This window comes from Ambystoma mexicanum, chromosome 12 (assembly GCF_040938575.1).
Source record: "Ambystoma mexicanum isolate Mex_15411 chromosome 12, UKY_AmexF1_1, whole genome shotgun sequence".
In the NCBI taxonomy this organism is placed as follows: Eukaryota; Metazoa; Chordata; class Amphibia; order Caudata; family Ambystomatidae; genus Ambystoma; species Ambystoma mexicanum.
Window position 1 is genome coordinate 1,115,444,102 of NC_090936.1, and position 22,542 is coordinate 1,115,466,643.

Below are 22,542 nucleotides of genomic sequence, written 5' to 3' on the forward strand. Positions count from 1 at the left end.
CGCGCCAGCAAGGAAGGACGGGAGAGGATCTGGGCCGACTGTGTGGTTGCCATCAACGCGGAGGGGGTGGCAACCCGCAACGTCCAGAAGATCAAGAAGCGCTGGGAGGACTTGAGGTCCAGGACCCTTGTGAAGGCCCGGCGCCTCGTGGAGGGGGGCCGGGGCCACATGAGTTCCATCCAGAAGAGGGTCCTGGAACGCGTACGCCCAGCGCTCCACGCCCAGATCCTTGAGAGGGAGGGTTGTCTGGAGTTGAGCGGTAAGTGTCCAAGCATTACTATGTGAGACAGGGCATGTTGCGGTGTGCTGGTTCTATGATACTTGCCTGTATGTGTGCCATAGGCCATGTATGCATGTATGTGTGCAGGGACATCATGGTAATGCATGTGCGACCAGTGATGTGTGACCCACGTGGTTGTTGCATGTGTCCAAATGCGGCATGGGGAGCCCTATGCAGATTTTGAACATGAGAGCATGCCAGTCTCTGTACCTGGACATGGGTAGGGGTGAGGGATGGGTGCTGATGCCAGGTACATATATGGTAGCCATGTCTGTGTGCCTGACCTGCGTGTCTGTGACTTGTGCATGCCATGGATGCATGACACATGTGTGTGACAATGCACAGATTCAGTGAAGCAGCCAACTTACCCTTGTTTTGGCTGTGTTTGGTGTGTTTGGGGCCAGATGGATGTGACTGGGGTGAAGTGTGTGCATGTGATATGCATGAGCCATGATGCATGTGAGTTGCATATCATTGAATGTTTCAAGAGTCCATTGGACATGCATGGAAATATCCATGGCATGCAGCATGCCTGTTACTGTGTGTGTTTTGCCTGGACTGACCCATGTGTTGTGGAGGGACATGATGGAAGTGTACTTTGACAGTGGTGCTCATCTGCTATTGCTTCCTGTCTAGGGGACCATTGTGCAGTACCCTGATGCTTGTGTTCTTTGTCTCCCTCTACGCAGCGGCTAGTGAAGAAGAGGGCGGAGACGGCGCTGTGGAGCAAGGCGGCGGGGATGCACCCACGGCTGCAGCGGAAGGGGTGGGTGAGCCCCCACAGGGGCCTGCTACGGCGGGAGACGGTGAGGAGCCATCCAGGTTGGTGGTTTGCACAGAGGAGGAGGAGGCCGCCACTGGGGCACACATGGGGCCTGGTGGGGGCATCCCTGCTGGTGCAAGTGGTGCAGTCCAGGGCCAGGGGCAGGAGGCAACACAGGTCACCGTGGAGGGGCCTGTGCATGTCGCTGTCCCTGACCCTGTGAGTGCACCACCATGCACCAGCAGGGATGCCCCGTCCCAGGCCCGTCCGCAGGTAGTGGGGATGTCCATGTCACCTGACTCCCCTCCACCTGCGGACGTGGGAACCCCTGGCCGTGTGGAGAAGGTCCTGATTGGGGTCGCGATGCGCACGGCTGTGATTCGTGATGCCGTGCGTGCTTCCCGGGAGGAGCACGCACGTCATCACGAAGTGCACCGTGCCGACGTGGCCCAATTGGGATCGGCCATGTTCGGGGGTTTCCTGCATGTGTTGGCCAATGTGGCGGCCCTCTCCTCCTCTGTGCAGGCTATCCACCAGTCGTTCTCCTTGCCGTCTTCCGGGCCAGATGCCACCAGGGCCCCCTGTGGACCTGCCCCGACCAATGCAGCCAGCTCGGTGGGGATCCCATCCCTGCCACAGTTGGGAGTCGGAGGTCCAGCAGGGGTGGACAACACTGCAACTGGACCCCAGCAGATGGAAGATGTGACAGCATCATCAGGCAGGGCACGTGCACGACGGCGTCGGTGGTTTCCATCAGCCTGGATGCCGTCGTGCTGGCAGAGGCAGTGGCGTCGGAGGCAGCAGCGGGCTCGACGTGGGAGGCATAATGGCTCGGGGCCATCAAGATCAGAGGGGCAGCCATCGGCCGGAGGGCAGGGCAACCCTGGGATGGTGGTGTCTTCCGTGTGGGAGGAGTTGGTCCAGCGGATAGGTGCGGAGCGGCAGCGGGCGGAAGAGGAGCGGCTCGCCATGGTCAGGGCGGAGTTCTCCATGCATCGGGCATTGAGGCGGGCTGAGTGCCTTGAGGAAGCTCGCAGGGAGTTTGAGCTGAACATGGGGTTATCCCTGCGAGACCTCGGGCCCAGGACAGAGTCCCGCCTCCAGGACATCGACATGGAGTTCGATGATGCCCTGGCCAGCAACATCAACAAGTGAGCCGCAGGACTTGCCCGCTGCCTTTGTATATAGTTATTTAGTTAGTTAGTGTTAGGTTTCCTTTATTTTGTTTTATTATTTTGGACCGCTCGGACAATGGCCACTTTTTTGTATATATTTTTTAGATTAGGTAGTAGTAGGTTTCATTTATGGTGTTGGGCTCATGGACCCTGGAACATTCCTGTATATAGTTTGCTTTTTGTAGATACTTCTTTTTCATTTCTTATTGTGTTCACCATGAGGAAATGGTTTTTCTTATTTTTTCATACTACATGATATAGCTTTGGACGACAATTTTTTTTTATTCCTTTGTTTTTTTGATTATGACTTTTGTTCTCGGACATGGACCATTAATTTGCTTATCCACATAGTTGTATGTTTGATTTGTTTACTTATTTTTAATCTATAATACATTTTTTTTTTTACTTTCACTTGTGTTATTTTCTCATTGGTTTCATACATGTCATGATATGTGTTTTGACATTCACTTGCACCCATTGTGTATGTGTGTGTGTCGGGCATGTGTCCATTTACATTGTTGCCATTGGGGTTGTATCATGTAATTGCATTCACTATGTGGGTGGATGCTATCCTTGCCTGGGTGTTTGTGCTGGGTATGCTGCCCATTACTGCCATGATTGTGTATCGTCAGGACCTGGGGCCAGGGGGACATGTGTGGGTGCCTGGTGGAGGTTGCCCCTGCACTGCTGGGGGGTGGGGGTGATAGGGGACATGAGTGGGGGCCTGGTGGAGGGTGCCCCTGCACTGCTGGGGGGTGGGGGTGGTGGGAGACATGGGTGGGGGCCTGGTGGAGGCTGACCCTGCACTGCTGGGGGGTGGGGGTGGTGGGAGACATGAGTGGGGGCCTGGTGGAGGCTGCCCCTGGATGGTGGGGGGTGGGGGTGGTGGGAGACATGAGTAGGGGCCTGGTGGAGGCTGACCCTGCAGTGCTGGGGGGTGGGGGTGGTGGGAGACATGAGTGGGGGCCTGGTGGAGGCTGCCCCTGGATGGTGGGGGGTGGGGGTGATAGGGGACATGAGTGGGGGCCTGGTGGAGGGTGCCCCTGGATGGTGGGTGGTGGGGGTGATAGGGGACATGAGTGGGGGCCTGGTGGAGGTTGCCCCTGCACTGCTGGGGGGTGGGGGTGGTGGGAGACATGGGTGGGGGCCTGGTGGAGGCTGCCCCTGGATGGTGGGGGGTGGGGGTGGTGGGAGACATGAGTGGGGGCCTGGTGGAGGCTGACCCTGCACTGCTGGGGGGTGGGGGTGGTGGGAGACATGAGTGGGGGCCTGGTGGAGGCTGCCCCTGGATGGTGGGGGGTGGGGGTGGTTGGAGACATGAGTGGGGGCCTGGTGGAGGCTGACCCTGCACTGCTGGGGGGTGGGGGTGGTGGGAGACATGAGTGGGGGCCTGGTGGAGGCTGCCCCTGGATGGTGGGGGGTGGGGGTGATAGGGGACATGAGTGGGGGCCTGGTGGAGGGTGCCCCTGGATGGTGTGGGGTGGGGGTGATAGGGGACATGAGTGGGGGCCTGGTGGAGGTTGCCCCTGCACTGCTGGGGGGTGGGGGTGGTGGGAGACATGGGTGGGGTCCTGGTGGAGGCTGCCCCTGGATGGTGGGGGGTGGGGGTGATAGGGGACATGAGTGGGGGCCTGGTGGAGGGTGCCCCTGGATGGTGGGGGGTGGGGGTGATAGGGGACATGAGTGGGGGCCTGGTGGAGGTTGCCCCTGCACTGCTGGGGGGTGGGGGTGGTGGGAGACATGAGTGGGGGCCTGGTGGAGGCTGACCCTGGATGGTGGGGGGTGGGGGTGGTGGGAGACATGGGTGTGGGCCTGGTGGAGGCTGCCCCTGGATGGTGGGGGGTGGGGGTGGTGGGAGCCATGAGTGGGGGCCTGGTGGAGGCTGACCCTGCACTGCTGGGGGGTGGGGGTGGTGGGAGACATGAGTGGGGGCCTGGTGGAGGCTGCCCCTGGATGGTGGGGGGTGGGGATGGTGGGAGACATGAGTGGGGGCCTGGTGGAGGCTGATCCTGCAGTGCTGGGGTGTGGGGGTGGTGGGAGACATGGGTGGGGGCCTGGTGGAGGCTGCCCCTGGATGGTGGGGGGTGGGGGTGGTGGGAGACATGAGTGGGGGCCTGGTGGAGGTTGCCCCTGGATGGTGGGGGGTGGGGGTGGTGGGAGACATGGGTGGGGGCCTGGTGGAGGCTGCCCCTGGATGGTGGGGGGTGGGGGTGGTGGGAGCCATGAGTGGGGGCCTGGTGGAGGCTGACCCTGCACTGCTGGGGGGTGGGGGTGGTGGGAGACATGAGTGGGGGCCTGGTGGAGGCTGCCCCTGGATGGTGGGGGGTGGGGATGGTGGGAGACATGAGTGGGGGCCTGGTGGAGGCTGATCCTGCAGTGCTGGGGTGTGGGGGTGGTGGGAGACATGAGTGGGGGCCTGGTGGAGGCTCCCCCTGGATGGTGGGGGGTGGGGGTGATAGGGGACATGAGTGGGGGCCTGGTGGAGGGTGCCCCTGGATGGTGGGTGGTGGGGGTGATAGGGGACATGAGTGGGGGCCTGGTGGAGGTTGCCCCTGCACTGCTGGGGGGTGGGGGTGGTGGGAGACATGGGTGGGGGCCTGGTGGAGGCTGCCCCTGGATGGTGGGGGGTGGGGGTGATAGGGGACATGAGTGGGGGCCTGGTGGAGGGTGCCCCTGGATGGTGGGGGGTGGGGGTGATAGGGGACATGAGTGGGGGCATGGTGGAGGTTGCCCCTGCACTGCTGGGGGGTGGGGGTGGTGGGAGACATGAGTGGGGGCCTGGTGGAGGCTGACCCTGGATGGTGTGGGGTGGGGGTGGTGGGAGACATGGGTGGGGGCCTGGTGGAGGCTGCCCCTGGATGGTGGGGGGTGGGGGTGGTGGGAGACATGAGTGGGGGCCTGGTGGAGGTTGCCCCTGGATGGTGGGGGGTGGGGGTGGTGGGAGACATGGGTGGGGGCCTGGTGGAGGCTGCCCCTGGATGGTGGGGGGTGGGGGTGGTGGGAGACATGAGTGGGGGCCTGGTGGAGGCTGACCCTGCACTGCTGGGGGGGTGGGGGTGGTGGGAGACATGAGTGGGGGCCTGGTGGAGGCTGCCCCTGGATGGTGGGGGGTGGGGGTGGTGGGAGACATGAGTGGGGGCCTGGTGGAGGCTGACCCTGCAGTGCTGGGGGGTGGGGGTGGTGGGAGACATGAGTGGGGGCCTGGTGGAGGCTGCCCCTGGATGGTGGGGGGTGGGGGTGATAGGGGACATGAGTGGGGGCCTGGTGGAGGGTGCCCCTGGATGGTGGGTGGTGGGGGTGATAGGGGACATGAGTGGGGGCCTGGTGGAGGTTGCCCCTGCACTGCTGGGGGGTGGGAGTGGTGGGAGACATGGGTGGGGGCCTGGTGGAGGCTGCCCCTGGATGGTGGGGGGTGGGGGTGGTGGGAGACATGAGTGGGGGCCTGGTGGAGGCTGACCCTGCACTGCTGGGGGGTGGGGGTGGTGGGAGACATGAGTGGGGGCCTGGTGGAGGCTTCCCCTGGATGGTGGGGGGTGGGGGTGGTGGGAGACATGAGTGGGGGCCTGGTGGAGGCTGACCCTGCACTGCTGGGGGGTGGGGGTGGTGGGAGACATGAGTGGGGGCCTGGTGGAGGCTGCCCCTGGATGGTGGGGGGTGGGGGTGATAGGGGACATGAGTGGGGGCCTGGTGGAGGGTGCCCCTGGATGGTGGGGGGTGGGGGTGATAGGGGACATGAATGGGGGCCTGGTGGAGGTTGCCCCTGCACTGCTGGGGGGTGGGGGTGGTGGGAGACATGGGTGGGGGCCTGGTGGAGGCTGACCCTGCACTGCTGGGGGGCATGGCGGGTGCCAGACATGGGTGGGGGCCTGGTGGAGGCTGCCCCTGGATGGTGGGGGGTGGGGGTGGTGGGAGACATGAGTGGGGGCCTGGTGGAGGGTGCCCCTGGATGGTGGGGGGTGGGGGTGATAGGGGACATGAGCAGGTGTGCAGGCTAGTCCCCTGTTTTGTGGGCTGCCTGCAGGGGCCGTGGAGGGTGTACAGGGAACACCTGTGAGGACCCACCCAGCCTAATCGCGTGTGTAACTTCCCACGCACCCCTGTAATACACGTACCAAGCCAAATCGCGTGTGATAATTCCCGCGCACCCCTGAAATACACGCGCCCAGGCTATTCGCGTGTGGAAATTCCTGCGCACCCCTGAAATACACGTACCCTGCTGTAATCGCGTGTGGGACTTCCCGCGCACCCCTGAAATACACGCGCCCAGCCTATTCGCGTGTGGAAATTCCCGCGCACCCCTGAAATACACGTACCCTGCTGTAATCGCGTGTGGAACTTCCCGCGCACCCCTGAAATACACGCGCCCAGGCTATTCGCGTGTGGAAATTCCCGCGCACCCCTGAAATACACGTACCCTGCTGTAATCGCGTGTGGGACTTCCCGCGCACCCCTGAAATACACGCGCCCAGCCTATTCGCGTGTGGAAATTCCCACGCACCCCTGAAATACATGTACCCTGCTGTAATCGCGTGTGGAACTTCCCGCGCACCCCTGAAATACACGCGCCCAGGCTATTCGCGTGTGGAAATTCCCGCGCACCCCTGAAATACACGCGCCCAGGCTATTCGCGTGTGGAACTTCCCGCGCACCCCTGAAATACACGCGCCCAGGCTATTCGCGTGTGGAAATTCCAGTGCACCCCTGAAATACACGCGCCCAGGCTATTCGCGTGTGGAAATTCCCGCGCACCCCTGAAATACACGCGCCCAGGCTATTCGCGTGTGGAACTTCCCGCGCACCCCTGAAATACACGCGCCCAGGCTATTTGCGTGTGGAACTTCCCGCGAACCCCTGAAATACACGCGCCCAGGCTATTCGCGTCTGGAAATTCCCGCGCACCCCTGAAATACACGCGCCCAGGCTATTCGCGTGTGGAAGTTCCCGCGCACCCCTGAAATACACGTACCCTGCTGTAATCACGTGTGGGACTTCCCGCGCACCCCTGAAATACACCTACCCTGATGGAATCGCGTGTGGACCTTCCCGCGCACCCCTGAAATCCACGTACCCGGCCAAATCGTGTGTGAGACTTCCCGCGCACCCCGGTATACACGCACACGTATTTTTTGTCAGCGTGTCCGTGTTTGTGGGTACCCCTTTGCACGTCATTTGTCCTGGAGGGCCACAGTATAGGACATTCATCATGGCAGTATATGGGTGCTATTTGTTGGCGCACCTTTTGGCGCACATTTCTTACAGCCGCAGAGACGCTACCGCCTGCTTTCTTGTGGCGGTCGTGTTTGTGCCTGTGCGCTGGTTTGAACGTGCGCTTTTTTGCCCTATTCTATTCCATGAATACGTGTTGTAGGCGAGCGTGTGGGCGTTCCGCGCACTTGTGCCCTGTGCTTCCCCCGTGACGCCCACGTTTTTGCAAGTTGTTCCCCATTCCGAGTGTTACGCCCGTGTTCCGCCTACTTTTGTTGCGTGCGCCGCGCTATGTGCGAATTTCGCTGTGGCCTGTGCGATTTTCGCTGTGACCTGGCGCACGCTGTTTGTTGGCCTGTGCGCCAACGTGCGCCAACGTGCGCCGCACACTTTTTTATCGCACATCCGCTGGTTTTCTCGCGCACGGCCTTCCATGAATCGACGTGCGCTGCTTTTTGTGCGATTTTCGCACTTGCACTGCGATTTTCGCTATTCCACTGCGATTCGCACGTTTTTGCCAACTTGCGCCGCGCTAATTATTCCATGAATCGGCCTGTAAATGTACACCATAATGAGTGTCATATAATGCTGCAGGTTTGGGACGAACAATAGTGCTATCAATTTAGAATGCACAGGATGCCAGTGTAAGAGGATTCAATTCAACACTACAGCTAAGTCAATGCCTAGTCTGGGATACTGAATGGAAACCCTTATTGATATATCTTTATGTCCAGTTCATGAGTTCTGGATGACTACCCCTATATAACACCCCTCTCTTAGAATCCCCCTGACCCCACTGAGCCAAGAAGTAGTTCTGTTTTGCAAGTTTAAAAGGTTTATTTGAGAAATAAAACAAAATATAGATACCACGCTTTTATAATAATTAATAATCGATATCGCCCTTATAAATATAATGTTAATCAACAATGGGTAATCTGACACTAGCACACTTCTTTATAATCAATGAGGAGTTGGTGTAGGATGGATAAGGCAGCGAAAATACTTTTATGATTTCAAGGGAAAAGCAATGAGGAATAAAATGCAGTACAGAAATACTTGATATGATTTTAGCAAAAGATAAGATGATCTCTTTTTCTCTGGCAATTCACCCCCCTCCCCTATGCAATGTAAGAAATGGAAGGAGATGGAAAGAGGAGCACACAGTTCTCAGGAATGCAATCAAAGACAATACGAAATTCAATTCCCACCCCAGCAAGCTTAGAGAAAACAGGTATGAGTTTTAAAACACAGGCCCAAAATGCTTTTTAAATGTGATGGCAATGGATGGGAAAATGTGCCAACTGATTTTAATTCCCTCTAGAGATTCAGGGTGAGTGGGAGATGCGTGTTGGTATTAGTTCAGGCTCACTTTAGCAATGCTCTATGAGTTATTACCAAGTTGCAAACGGATTTTAACAAAAGAAAGAATAGAGCTGCTATTTTGACAATTGGAGAAATTGAGCCAACATCGCAAATCGCGGTAAATTTCGCGACTGCGTGTCTCGCGATTGCGGAAAAAGTATAGGGTTCTAGTTTCGTTGCAAAGCCTAGATTCTAAGCTTTCAGATGAAAGTTAAATTTCGTTCCTAGCCCAAACGGTTCCAGAGATACGGACGATTAAATAAAGGTAGTTTTTCGGATTTAAAGTAAACTCAAAATGACAGGTGACAGCTTGCAGCTGCAGAATTGACAGGTGACAGTCGTGCAGCTCTAAAAATGACAGATGACATGATTTCTAGGAGGCTGTTCTACTTAGGTTAAAATAGTTTGGATTAGATTATTTTAACTAAGAGATTGGTTCTGCACAGTTCTGCTAGGTACTCACAATATAAATTTGAAATAGGCCTTGCCACGGATCTGGTCAGGTTTTAGACTGGACTCGGTTCTGGTCTCGGCACTTCACAGTGATCTGGGTCAGCTCTCTGGTTCTGCTCACAGCGGTCTGGGTCACTCTGGATCTCTGGCCTCTGGTTCTGGATACTGCTCTGCTTTCTCTGGGTACAGCACTGCTTCTGGATCTTTCTGGCACAGGGTTTCAGGTCAGAATCAACAGCTCAGCCCGGCTGTGAATAGTCTGCAAATGATTTTGGGCCTGCTGACAAATACTTTTGCTTGCAGTGGGCCTTCTTGGTTCAAAGTTCTGTAGTCTCTGTTTAGCTTGGAAGTCTAAGTGTAGGATCTCTGGATGTGAAGTCGTCGGTCAGCATGCTCCGCAGCAAATGGAATTGAATCTCTCTACCTGTCCCAGCAGTCTCTTTTTATGTGTTTTGAAAATGGGTGTGTGCCTGGGCCTAGCTAAGCCTGCCCCTCTCTACTTGTCATTGGCCCAATTCTCCCCTCTCCCATGATTGGGGGAAGGAAATGTGAGTCAGAGTGATGCTGTAGGTTTTATGGTCAGAGGATCCTCCCCTGGTCAGTTTGCCCACAAATCTATATTTGATTCAAATACATCCTTCCCAGATATACAATTTGTTGAAATTACATGTGCACATTATATATTCCTTATGGTCCATGCTTGTCCGCCTCTGATCTTCCTGGAGGCTTGCATTCAAAAATGACAACATTTTGCGCTTTTTAACTGGTTTTGCAATATCGGACATTTACCCAAAATTACACACATGTGCGCAAGGAGTATGGACATTAATTGATGAAGTGTCAGATTTTTAACATGCAGACATTTGGAGAGAGACCCTATTTTCCGCTAGCAACCCCCCAGAATACACCACAGGGTCCTAACGCATCTCAAAATGCTCACAGAAAAATCACAAAAATAATGATATTACTTATATAATTCTGACAAGTCCGCCCTTTGAGTTATCTATCTTTTTAAAATTATGCCCTGGTCAAAAAGGGGTGTGGCTTCCCACATCACAGGGTGGAATAACTGGTTTATCCACTTCCCCCAAGCTCAGCTGCTAGCAGATGCACTGCCCCTCCCAGTTTCCCCTAAGAGGAAGCCACTTTACTGTCCCCCAATATACCATTTGCCTGAGTCCAGGACAGGCCTTTGTTCAACTCCCTGTAGTCCCCAGCTGCTCCACCCCTAATCTAATCAGAGAGGTGACAACTCCTTTTGGCAAGGGGAGTGGCTGAGCAGGTATCAACTCCTGTCGGGAGTAGTTGTCAGGCAGAATCCAGTTTCATTAAGCCAGGTTTCAGCTAAATGTCACTTTTTGTTCCCAGTTTTCTACATTCAAATCAAACTGACAATTTTTACATATACATTAAATAATTACTTCCTTCAAGTCATTTCAGAATATAGTTTTACATTGTATCCACCTCTTAGCAAGTCTTTCCTTGGTCTGGTTTTGTTTCATTCGTTCAGTTTTACACAAAAGTCTGGTGGTTTTAAAATGCCGGCTTTCTGATAGTGGTGAGTACTGGTAATGCAACCATTTTTGGGATTAAGAAAATGAATTCCCCACAAGAAGGTTGTATCTTTGGAGTGGTCTCATGCCAACTGCGCAGTTCTCCTATTCTGGCGTGAATGTGGGCGACGATAGCTCATCCCCACATCCACCCAGTCTATTGATTTAGTTTGTTCTGGGATAGAATAATGGGCGGCGACAGCTCATCCCCACATCTACCCAGTCTTTTGATTCAACATGGGTCAAAACCCATGACACCAGTTCACCCAACGAAGATAAGAAAATGGTTTTGTGATTTACTAATACAAGGATGAGTAACCTTCCCACTTCACTCTACAAATTGGGTCCCACTGCTGCAGAGCCCTTCCCTACTGTGCAGAGTTGAGAGAGAGGCGATGGTGTTTTCATATTGGGATTTTTTTCTCCACAGGATGGAATTTGGATGGCTAAACTCCCTTTTTTGCGTTTAAAGATTTTATAGGATGAATTAGGTGTACAAGGCAAATAATACAAACATCAAATGTCAAAAATAGTAGTGGGCGTAAAATCAGGTAAGCATGAAACAGTGAGGATTAATACAAGTAAGCCAAGTGTCCTTATATCATATAGTATCAAACTTTATTACAAAACTTTGAATAAATGGGGAGAACATACAATAACAAACATCAAGACAAAACACTGACTGGACAGAACACACACAAGATGAGGAAAAAGGGATAGGGATGAAGGGTAGGATACAAATATATCATACATTTTTACAGAATAGTGATTCACAGGTTACTGATACAAAATTACACAGATACGAAGTAATTAAATGGTTGCCATGTCAACTGAAACTTAGTTTGTAATTCAGGGGTAGAAGCATTACATCCTTACAGTCTGTGAATATTACAAAAAGAATTCCACCAAAATGTATAATGAATTTGATGTAGGTTTTTCCAATTGGTCGTGATATTTTGGATTGCCACCATTAAGCATAAATCAAACAAATATCTACCATGTTTATTGACTAAGTTGTTATGAAGTCTGGAGCTACCTAAAATATGAGTATCAAAGCAAACATCCATAGTAAGGTTAAAAATGCATTTGATGGTATTCCACACCGAGCTCCAGAATGATTTAACATATTGGCAGTCTATAAACATACGTTTAAAAGAACCTTGAACTCGTAAGCATCTCCAGCAATTATCATTAGGTGATGAACCACATTTGAAAAGGGATACAGGGGTGATAAAGGCTCTATGATGGAAAAAGTATAAGGTTTGGATAAGACTTGCAGAGGTGGTAATTTTAGAAATATGTTGCCATCGAGGAAGCCAGAAAAACTGATGATCCAATAGTATGCACTCTCTTCTCCAGTCATTATGAAGACATTCAATCCTCGGGGTGGGTGAAGAATTTAATAAGATGTTACAGTAGATAGAGGCTGTTGTATTGGAGTTGAGCATATGAAGCAGTTTTAGTGCATCAGGAATGTTGGAACTATACATTAGTGTCTCACAATGTTCTACTATTGCTGCAGTAATTGTAATAAATTGCTTCAGGGAAGAGCCAGGCATATGACATTTGACACTAAATTCATCAAATGTAAAGGGCATACCACATTTAAATAGCTGGTGACCGAATCTGATGCCTTTAGAGAGCCATGGCCTCCAGAAAATGGATTTGCCTCTGATTTTAGTCAAGGGGTTATGCCAAATGAAAGGGGATATGAATGAGGATTGCTTGACTATAGATGGGAACATAAACATCTTAAGGGAAAGAGTAGATTGGCGAATACAGGAACATTTAGTACATTTATTTTTCCCTTTAATTAGTAGATGTCCGCAAGGGATATTGGGGAAGCCATAGCTCTCTCCAGGCGAACCCAGTTAGGCACTTGGCATGATATATCTTGAACAAACCACCACTGTGTTTGCTTAACAGTAAAGGTTAAATGATATTTTTTGAAATTGGGGAAACCTACCCCTCCATAGGAAATGGATCTTTTAAGCTTACTCAGCAAAATTCTATGTTTTTCCCTCCCCCATAAATATTTCGTAAGATATGAATCTATAGATTTAAAGAAGGAAAGAGAAAGAGGAATAGGCAACATATATAGATGATAGAGTATTATAGGGGAGATTGTCATCTTGATTGACTCCATTCTTCTGCCCCACCAGGAGAGATACAGGGGAACCAAGAAGATACTAACTCTTTGACTCTGGCTAATATACTATCTGAGTTAAGTTTACGAATACCATTGATGGAGGCAGACATGTGGATACCTAAATATTTGAATCCTAGGGGACACCATTTCATGCCTAGAGTACTAGTGTGAAACGGGGTGAAATGTATATTGAGTCGTAGAATCTCTGATTTGTCGGTATTAAGTTTGTAACCTGACGCATCTGAAAATCTGGATATAATTTTAAGTAAATGCTGGGCGCTAAGCTGAGGGTTTTTTTAAGAATACAAGTACATCATCGGCATTTTAATAATTAAGTTGTCAAATGGAATTCCCAAAATAAAATCATTTTGTTTTATGGTTTCAAGAAAGGGTTCTAATGCGAGAATAAACAAGATAGGAGATAATGGGCAACCTTGTCGTGTTCCTCTAGGTAGGGTAAAGGAGGAGGATAATTGTCCATTAACAAAGATTGCAGTTTTGGGGTGAGAATATTGGACCTTAATCATAGATGGAAAAGGGGGACCAAAACCATGCCATTTGAGCGCTTGGAACATAAAGTCCCATTCAACTCTATCGAAAGCTTTTTCAGCATCAAGAGCTATCGCAGCAAATGGGTCATTTGATTTTTTTTTAATGTCAATGATGTCCAAAAAAGTCTGACATGGGATGAGGACACTCTGCCCTTAACATAACCTACTTGGTCTTGCTTAAGGAGATTGGGTAGGAAAGGGAGGATTCTATTGGTGAGAATTTTCACATTAATCTTACAGGACGGTAGTTTTGGAGGAGTTTGGGGTCTTTATCTGGTTTGGGGAATACTATTAGCATAGCTTCTGAAAAAGAACCTTGGGCCATATTATTTAAAATAAAGTGTGAGAAAAGTTTACTTATCTTAGGGACTAAAAGTTTGGAAAAATGGGCAAATAAATCAATAGGGAAGCCGTCTGTTCCTGGGGCTATACCTTTTTTAAGGATTTTGATTGCTGAATGCATTTCTAGGGGTGTAATTGGAACATTAAGAGAAGAAAGGTCAATTTGAGGATAGGAGTGGCGAGGAGTGTTCTATAGGAAATCATTAATAGCAGAATTATTAGGAGGAGCTTCAGAAGTATATAATGTGGAATACAATTCCTTAAAGACATGCACAATTTCTTTATCCGACAATTTTCTGTTTCCCAAATGATCTTTAATAACAACAATTTTGGATCTCTCCTTCTTAAATTTAAGGTCTGAAGCCAAAGGTCTACTGGTTTTATTGGAAAATTGGTATATTTTGGCTTTATATTTAAGCGGATTAGAACCAGAGCATTGTGTAATAAGCTTATTGTACTGAAATCTTAGTTTCAAAATGTCCCTGAGGATTATGGGAGAGTTAGTACGGGCAAATTGAATTTCTAAAGGTTTAAGCCATTTGAGAAAGGACTCAGATTTAGCTTTAAGGTTTTTCTTCTTGTTCGCTATGTCAGATATAATATGACCTCTAAGTACCGCTTTATAGCAGTCCCAATTATTGGGGATAGAAGTGTCTTGATCTTTATTTTCAGAGACAACATTATTATGTTGTTCTGTGATAAATTGTTTAAAAGATGCATCATTTAATAGGCTAGTGTTAAATCTCCATCTGCAGGAGTTATGAGAGGTTGTTGGTGTAGCTATTGTAAAGTGCACTGGGGCATGATCAGAGATTGTGATGGAATCTATCTGGGCATCAAGTAGAAGGCTAACCATAGAATTAGGGATACAAATATAATCCAGCTGTGAAAAGGAGTTATGGGGTGTAGAATAAAATGTGAATTCTGAGTCAATGGGATGTAGAATACACCAAACATCACTAAGGATTGTTTCAGAAATAAAGTTAATAAATTCTGTATGGGATGTAGTATTAGTGTATCGCACATCAGATTTTCTGTCCATAAACAGGTCTACGACTTGATTACAATCTTGACATACAATCAAATTGAAGGGATTACTGAGAAGTATATGATTTCTAAGTTGTTTACAAAAGTAAGGATCTGCAGAGGTAGGTCCATACACATTAAGAATGGTATATGTTGTGGAATCTACTGATATATTAAGAATAACCCATCTTCCCAACTGGTCAGATTCCGTAGATATAACTTTACACTTAAGTGTTTTGTTGATAAGTGTGATTACACCATTTTTTTTCCAGTTGGCTGCGCTTGAAAAGACCTGGCTCACCCAATGTCGTTTGAGATTTGCTGCTTCTTTCACTGAAAGATGTGAATCTTGTATACAAGCTATCAAGGGCTTGAATCTATTGAAATGTGAAAGTACGTTTTGTCTCTTAATGGGACTATGTAATCCCTTAACATTCCAAGATACAATGTTGAGAGGAATTATTCAAGAAAAAGAATACATATGTAATGAAATAACCCGTAAAAGGAATAAAACAGTAACTTTAAAGCATGAAAACCTGCTAGCATATAAAAATAAACGAGTACCCAACATGGCAAAGGAACAGCATGAAAGAAGTAAAACATAAGGGAGGGGGTAAAACACACAAAAAAGACATGAAAATTGGCAACAAATCGTTATAAAAAAAAAAAGATCAAAGAAACAGTGGCAAACAGGAACCAGCCACACCAATACATGTCCAAAAATGAAGAAATGGGGGAAGGAGAGCCGAGGAAGAGAAAAAAGGATGGCCCGCCATTCTCCGCTCCGACAACGGTTATTGAGATTCACAGTGAAGAACGCACGTAGTCATAGAATTTTGTTTATGTAATGGGGTTAGACGTATCCATATTAGACCTTTTATGAGATGGGATATAATGTCTTAGATCTGTTGTATTTTGGAAGCTTGAGGTATGCCCATTTAAAGTAACTTTCAGGATGGATGGATGGATAATGCCATACCTGGCATTTATTGTCTCAGAGCCGGTCGGAAGGTTAGAAGAACTCTTCTTCTTGCAGCTGTTATCTTGGAAACATCTTGTGTAATAAAAACGTTGTTTCTTTAAATGTTTGCTGTTTAAGTTGTTTGACTTTTTGCATGGTGAGGGTAATGAGCGTAATGTCAAGAAGGGCTAAAATCAGAGTTCTAGAAGGATTACGAGAATTGGAGGCTGAGTTATTGGGGCCAATTCGATGAGCTCTCTGGATATTGACAAATTTCAAAAAAGGAAGCAGGCGCTCCCCTCCAGAAAGAACATGGAATGATAACCTGTTCTGAGATGAGAGTTTGCAGCACACGCATTTTGCTCACTGTACCTTTCACAGATGGGAAATATCCATTTGTATATCAGTCTTTGTCCCGCCCAAATGGGCAGTCCAGCACGGAAACGCGATGGCAATTCCTCTCTGAACAAGAATACCAACAGCAACCCCATACACATGTTTCAGCCTTGTTGGGCCTCATCAGTGAGGTGGAGCTGAGCCTCTCTGAGCACAGTGAGCAGGGAGTCCACATCTGGTTGCCCCCAGGTAACTTAGGGTGACCAACCCCAAGCTCCTTGAAAATATTTCAAAAAAGGTAGCAGGCGCTCCTCTCCAGAAAGAACATGGCATGATAACCTGTTCTGAGATGAGTGTTTGCAGCACACGCTTTTTGCTCATTGTACCTTTCACAGATGGGAAATATCCATTTGCATATCAGTCTTTGTCCCGCCCACATGGGCAGTCCAGCACCAAAACGCTATGGAAATTCCTCTCTGAACAAGAGTACCAACAGCAACCCCATACACGTGTTTCAGCCTTGTTGGGCCTCATCAGTGATGTGGAGCTGAACCTCTCTGAGCACAGTGAGCAGGGAGTCCACATCTGGTTGCCCCCAGGTAACCTAGGGTGACCAACCCCAAGTTCCTTGCAAATATTTCAAAAAAGGTAGCAGGCGCTCCTCTCCAGAAAGAACATGGCATGATAACCTGTTCTGAGATGAGAGTTTGCAGCACACGCTTTTTGCTCACTGAATCTTTCACAGATGGGAAATATCAATTTGCATATCAGTCTTTGTCTCGCCCACATGGGCAGTCCAGCACCGAAACGCTATGGAAATTCCTCTCTGAACAAGAGTACCAACAGCAACCCCATACACATGTTTCAGCCTTGTTGGGCCTCATCAGTGAGGTGGAGCTGAACCTCTCTGAGCACAGTGAGCAGGGAGTCCACATCTGGTTGCCCCCAGGTAACCTAGGGTGACCAACCCCAAGTTCCTTGCAAATATTTCAAAAAAGGTAGCAGGCGCTCCTCTCCAGAAAGAACATGGCATGATAACCTGTTCTGAGATGAGTGTTTGCAGCACACGCTTTTTGCTCATTGTACCTTTCACAGATGGGAAATATCCATTTGCATATCAGTCTTTGTCCCGCCCACATGGGCAGTCCAGCACCAAAACGCTATGGAAATTCCTCTCTGAACAAGAGTACCAACAGCAACCCCATACACATGTTTCAGCCTTGTTGGGCCTCATCAGTGAGGTGGAGCTGAACCTCTCTGAGCACAGTGAGCAGGGAGTCCACATCTGGTTGCCCCCAGGTAACCTAGGGTGACCAACCCCAAGTTCCTTGCAAATATTTCAAAAAAGGTAGCAGGCGCTCCTCTCCAGAAAGAACATGGCATGATAACCTGTTCTGAGATGAGAGTTTGCAGCACACGCTTTTTGCTCACTGAATCTTTCACAGATGGGAAATATCAATTTGCATATCAGTCTTTGTCTCGCCCACATGGGCAGTCCAGCACCGAAACGCTATGGAAATTCCTCTCTGAACAAGAGTACCAACGGCAACCCCATACACGTGTTTCAGCCTTGTTGGGCCTCATCAGTGAGGTGAAGCTGTGCCTCTCTGTGCACAGTAAGCAGGGAGTCCACATCTGGTTGCCCCCAGGATATTTATTCAGTTGCACAGAGGGCGGTAGGTTAATAATTTGAGGAAGAAACATATGTAGAAAGGCAATAGGATCTTCTCTTTTGATTCCCTCCAGAAGGCCAACAATACGCAGGTTATTTCTTCTATTCCTGTTTTCGAGGTTTTCATTCTGTTGTTGTAGGAGGCTAATTTGCGTTTCTAAATTGGTCACCTTATCAGAAATATATTCTGCATTGCTAACTCATTTTTCAACTTCAGTCATGTGAGATTCAAAAGAAGACCATTTGTTGTGAAGTAGTTGCAACATAGCATTTGTATCCTCCATTAAGGGCTTCAAAGCTCTAATCTCTGATAAGATGGTCTGCATGACTGGGTCTGCTATGTCTTATTTGGGTATCAGAGGCTCACTTTTCTGTCTCTTTAGAGTGTTGGGAGACGACCCACATGCCTCTTTAGTTTGTCTCTTTTTAGTAGCCATATTATATATATATATGGGGATATAGGAACAAATTAGTTCAACAGAAAAATAGATCTCTCCTCTTCAATAACTTGGGTCTTTTGTATTATTTCTCCCCTATCTTTTCTATCCTCATAACACCATTACGAGACAGTCTTTGGGCAGCCTCGACAAAACCTGGTACTGAGTTTAAGGGTTAAAACCTTAAAGCAGGAGCGCAAAAAATATGAGTCGGGATGTGAAGCATGAATACTGGGCATGAATGATAAGGTTTTACTCTAGGATGCATTTTTTAGCTTTAAAAATCACCAAAGTCCAGCGAAATCAACAAACTCCTTTCAAAAATAGTTTGAAGAGCTTATAATGTTATATATCTTAGTGATATTACATTAAACTGAAGTGAATATAAGAAAAAAGATAGAAAATACCCCTTGTTCTATAAGAAATCTATTCACTTGAAGAAGAGGCAGTCCAAAATACTTCATAAGTATTGAAAAAAAAACACCAAAAGCAAAGAAAAAGGAGAATAAAATAGTTTGTTTATATTATAACGGGTTGAAAATGTTAAAAGAGAAGAGAAGTAGACCTGTGTTATGAAGAAACTGTTGATCCCATGCAGGGCACGCTCTCCGCGTCGCGGCCGCCGACCAGCTGATAGGAAAAGTCGGCTGCCTGCGTTACGGGATGACATGGTTTCACTGCGGCCCTCCGGGGTTCCAAGAACCAGTATGCAGCTGTAGTAATCCTTACACAGCCCTCCTCAGATTTATGCTGTTACAGAATGGCATCACAGAGGTTATCCACCATGCAGAAAAAGGTGCGTTTAAATTGTAATTATAGTAGAAAATCCTTCGTCGGAGCGGAGCGCCAAATTCAGGTGACCACTCTCATCGCCTACAAGTCGCGCCTCCGGCTAAACTCCCTTTGACTTCTCTGAGGAGTCATGAATGACTGAAAGTCATGAATGAAACTCGGACACAAGGGGTTCATAGTTTTGGTCAAAGACTTTTATTAAAATAAAAGGGTTTGGGAAAATGCCTATCAGTCCCTGCTCTAGAGGAGTTTCCCTACCTAAAACCAAAACTAAGGATCTGTCAGTGGTGTGAGGGGTCAGAAATGCGAGGCGGACAAGTAGGTGGAGTTTTGTTACAAGTCACAATGTTTTTAAATAATAAGGGTGAGATAAATGCCTTTCTTTCCCTGACCTAACAAGTATTTCCCTACCTATCGAACTAAGACTAAATGACCTAATGTCCAAAAATATCTGTCCCTCATACTCGTACATACAAAAAAATCAAACAGGAATTATCTGGCTGGATAAACTTCAAAATAACTTATACATTCAAACATAAAATTGTATAAACAGGAATCCATGTGACCAAGGCTGAATCCCCTTCCTCTCCATCAATTCAGGATATTGCAAACCAAAGTTCAATTTCAGAAATGTTATTTTCAATAGCCAAGTTCCACTCCAGGTATAACACCAAGTTCTTTTCATTCCATATATACTTCACTTGGCAAAGTGACTGTCTTAATTCTGAAAGGATTTCTCACTCTTCAAGACAATTGTTCCAGTTTCCACAACCTTTAGCTTGGCAAACCAAAAAGACTGTGTTTCCACACACCTAGTAAGTAGTCAATGCAATTATTCTTTTCTCATCACATTGTTTTTCTCCTTCATAAGCAACACATTAGTCAGGATGATTCATTCACAAAAATATAGCTTAGTCAGGATGAATATACAATCTCTCCACTGGCTCCCGGTGACCACAAGGATCAAATTCAAGACCCTTTGCATCATCCACAAGGCTGTCTGGGGCCTGCAACCTCTTTACATCCAGATTTCCCTCCCTAGATATCCTCCCTAAATACCTCTCGGCCAGAGTCTTTCACTGGATCACAATTTTAGTGGGATACTTAGATCAGCAGAAAGGCTCTGGCACTACGCTGAGGCTAATGAAATAGTCATGACTGTTTTTCCTTTTTTTTAGAGCAGAGGGACTGTTGTGTGCTCACGTGCGAGGGTCCCTTACTGTAACCTTTTTTCATTCTTCCGGGTCCGCGACGTGGCTTGCGTCAGGGACCCAATTCTCTTTTTTAATTTATTTCGGGATCTGCGCAGTGGCTTCATGCGCTGAGGAAGCCCTTCTTGTAATTAATTTCGGGATTCCCAGCACGGTTTCATGCAGAGTGGAATCCCTTGATGTATCCCCCGACCGGGGGTTGCATTATCTTTCAACACCCAAATAATTTTACTCAACCCACTGACAACCTTTTTGCCCATGCTTAGTGGTGACTGCTGTAGTGTGCTAGAGATTTCATAGGTATAGCTGCAACCTATAAACCTGAACAACACCTATTCATATTATTGTCTTTACTTTCCGTTTACAAGGCTTTGGAACTTTCATATTTACTTTTACAAACTACATGTCCCATAATGCACCTTGTGGCAGTTCCCATTTCCTGGCTATCCCTATACAGCAGTTCTAGCACTACAATCCCCAGAAGACTTAGAGAACAGTGCAGCTGTTGCTTTCCCAGGACTAGAGAGGGCAGAGGCCAATTACATTCAGGTGTGCTGCTCCGGGTGCTGATAATTAGCCTACTTCAGCACAGGGCAGCTCAGTATTTAAGCAGCTGCCTGCAGGAGCACAGGCCTCTTGCATTGAGCTTTCTACCAGCCCTTTGTTGCCCTGTTCCTTGGATATTTGCTGTGTCCTGTGGCTTCCAGTTCCTGCTCTTGTTCCAGAGCCCTGTGCTTCCTGCCTTGCTGCCCTGCTTCTCAGCCTTCTCTCCCCTGCCTTTTGCCTGCACCTCTGTGCCTTCCATACTGCAGCCCTGCTTCCTTGTTTGCAGCCCTCTGTTCCCTGGCTACATCCCCCTTGTTCTCTTCCTTGTTTGCAGCCCTTTGTTCCTTGGCTACAGCCCCCTTGCTCCCTTTCTTATTTAAAGCCCTCTGTTTCCTGGCTACTGCTCGCTTGCTCTCTTCCTTGCTTACAGCTCTCTGTTCATGATTCCTGTCCTTGTCTTCCTTGAGTCTTCAGTCCTCCCCTTTGGTTTTCCACTTCAGTTATACTGTTTCCTTAATTTCCCTCTGCTAGCCTTCTCTTGTCTTTCCAGCCCTGAGTTACTGTTCTTGATTCCTGTGTACAGTTTCCGGTCACCATTCCCTGCATTTAGATACTAGGTTTCTGCCCTTCCTTTCTTCCGGTTCTCTGTTCTGAACCTTGCTCTCTTTGACTTCCGTTTCCCTGGATATTTCTGTTCTTGTCTTCACTTGTGTTTTATGTAAATCCTATGTACAGAGTTTGACTGTTGGATTCCAGCAGGCAATCTCTGCCCCTTCCCTTGTCGCGTTGCAGTGTTGTACTTCGTGCCATTATTTACAGTGTATTGATTCCTGTTTCAGGAAGCAGTCATTGTTAGTTTCCTGCTGGACCTGTACAGGCTTCAGTATTCAGTACTGTTACCTTGTTTGTGCCTTAGGGTTCAGGTACAGACACCTACTGCTGTTGCTCCCAGCCATGAGCATTCAGAGTGGGCCCCTGTAATAGCAATCTGTGCAGAAGGCTGGAGTTTCCAAAGGTCTGTGGAACACTCTTTCCCCATTCTGCGTACACCCCAAGAGGGAACCCAGCATGTTTGTATTTTTGTATTGCCTGCCCCTTTTTGTTCACAGCCGCTGTTGCCTATCCTTTCTTGCCTACAGGACTCCTTGTAGTCCAGCTTCTTGTGTCCCTTTCTCCCTTTAGCTAAGTGGGCACACCTCTACCCCCCAGGCCCTTCCTGACAGTTAGATGTAAAGCTTTCACACAAACAACTCTTGTGGAAATTGGCTGCATTTTTCAATGTATGTCAGAATTGTGGAAACACAGCTACCAGGCCTAAGGCTTCACTGATTGTGGATGCACACTTGAGCTACACAAGCCAGCAATGTGTCCTACGCCCCATGGATATTTAATTTCAATCTGTTGTGTATTAGTACCAGTGAATGTGTGTGTATTATCAAGGGCATGCACACTCAGTCTACAGAAACCACATTTATAATAGCCCTTTATAAGATGTGCTGATTCCAACCAATTTCTTGCTTGTGTTTCTGTCTCCATATAGCTATAACAGATCCTGTTACGTATTGTGGGTGCTCTACGGTAGACTATACTTGGTTTATTGCCAATGTATTTGTTTAACATATCATCCATTTTTATTAAATGCCAATGTCTTTTAAGTATCCTGTATAGGTGGTGACTCTAGTTACTTTAACCAGTAATAGATTTAACTTACTCTTGTGTTTTTTGGGA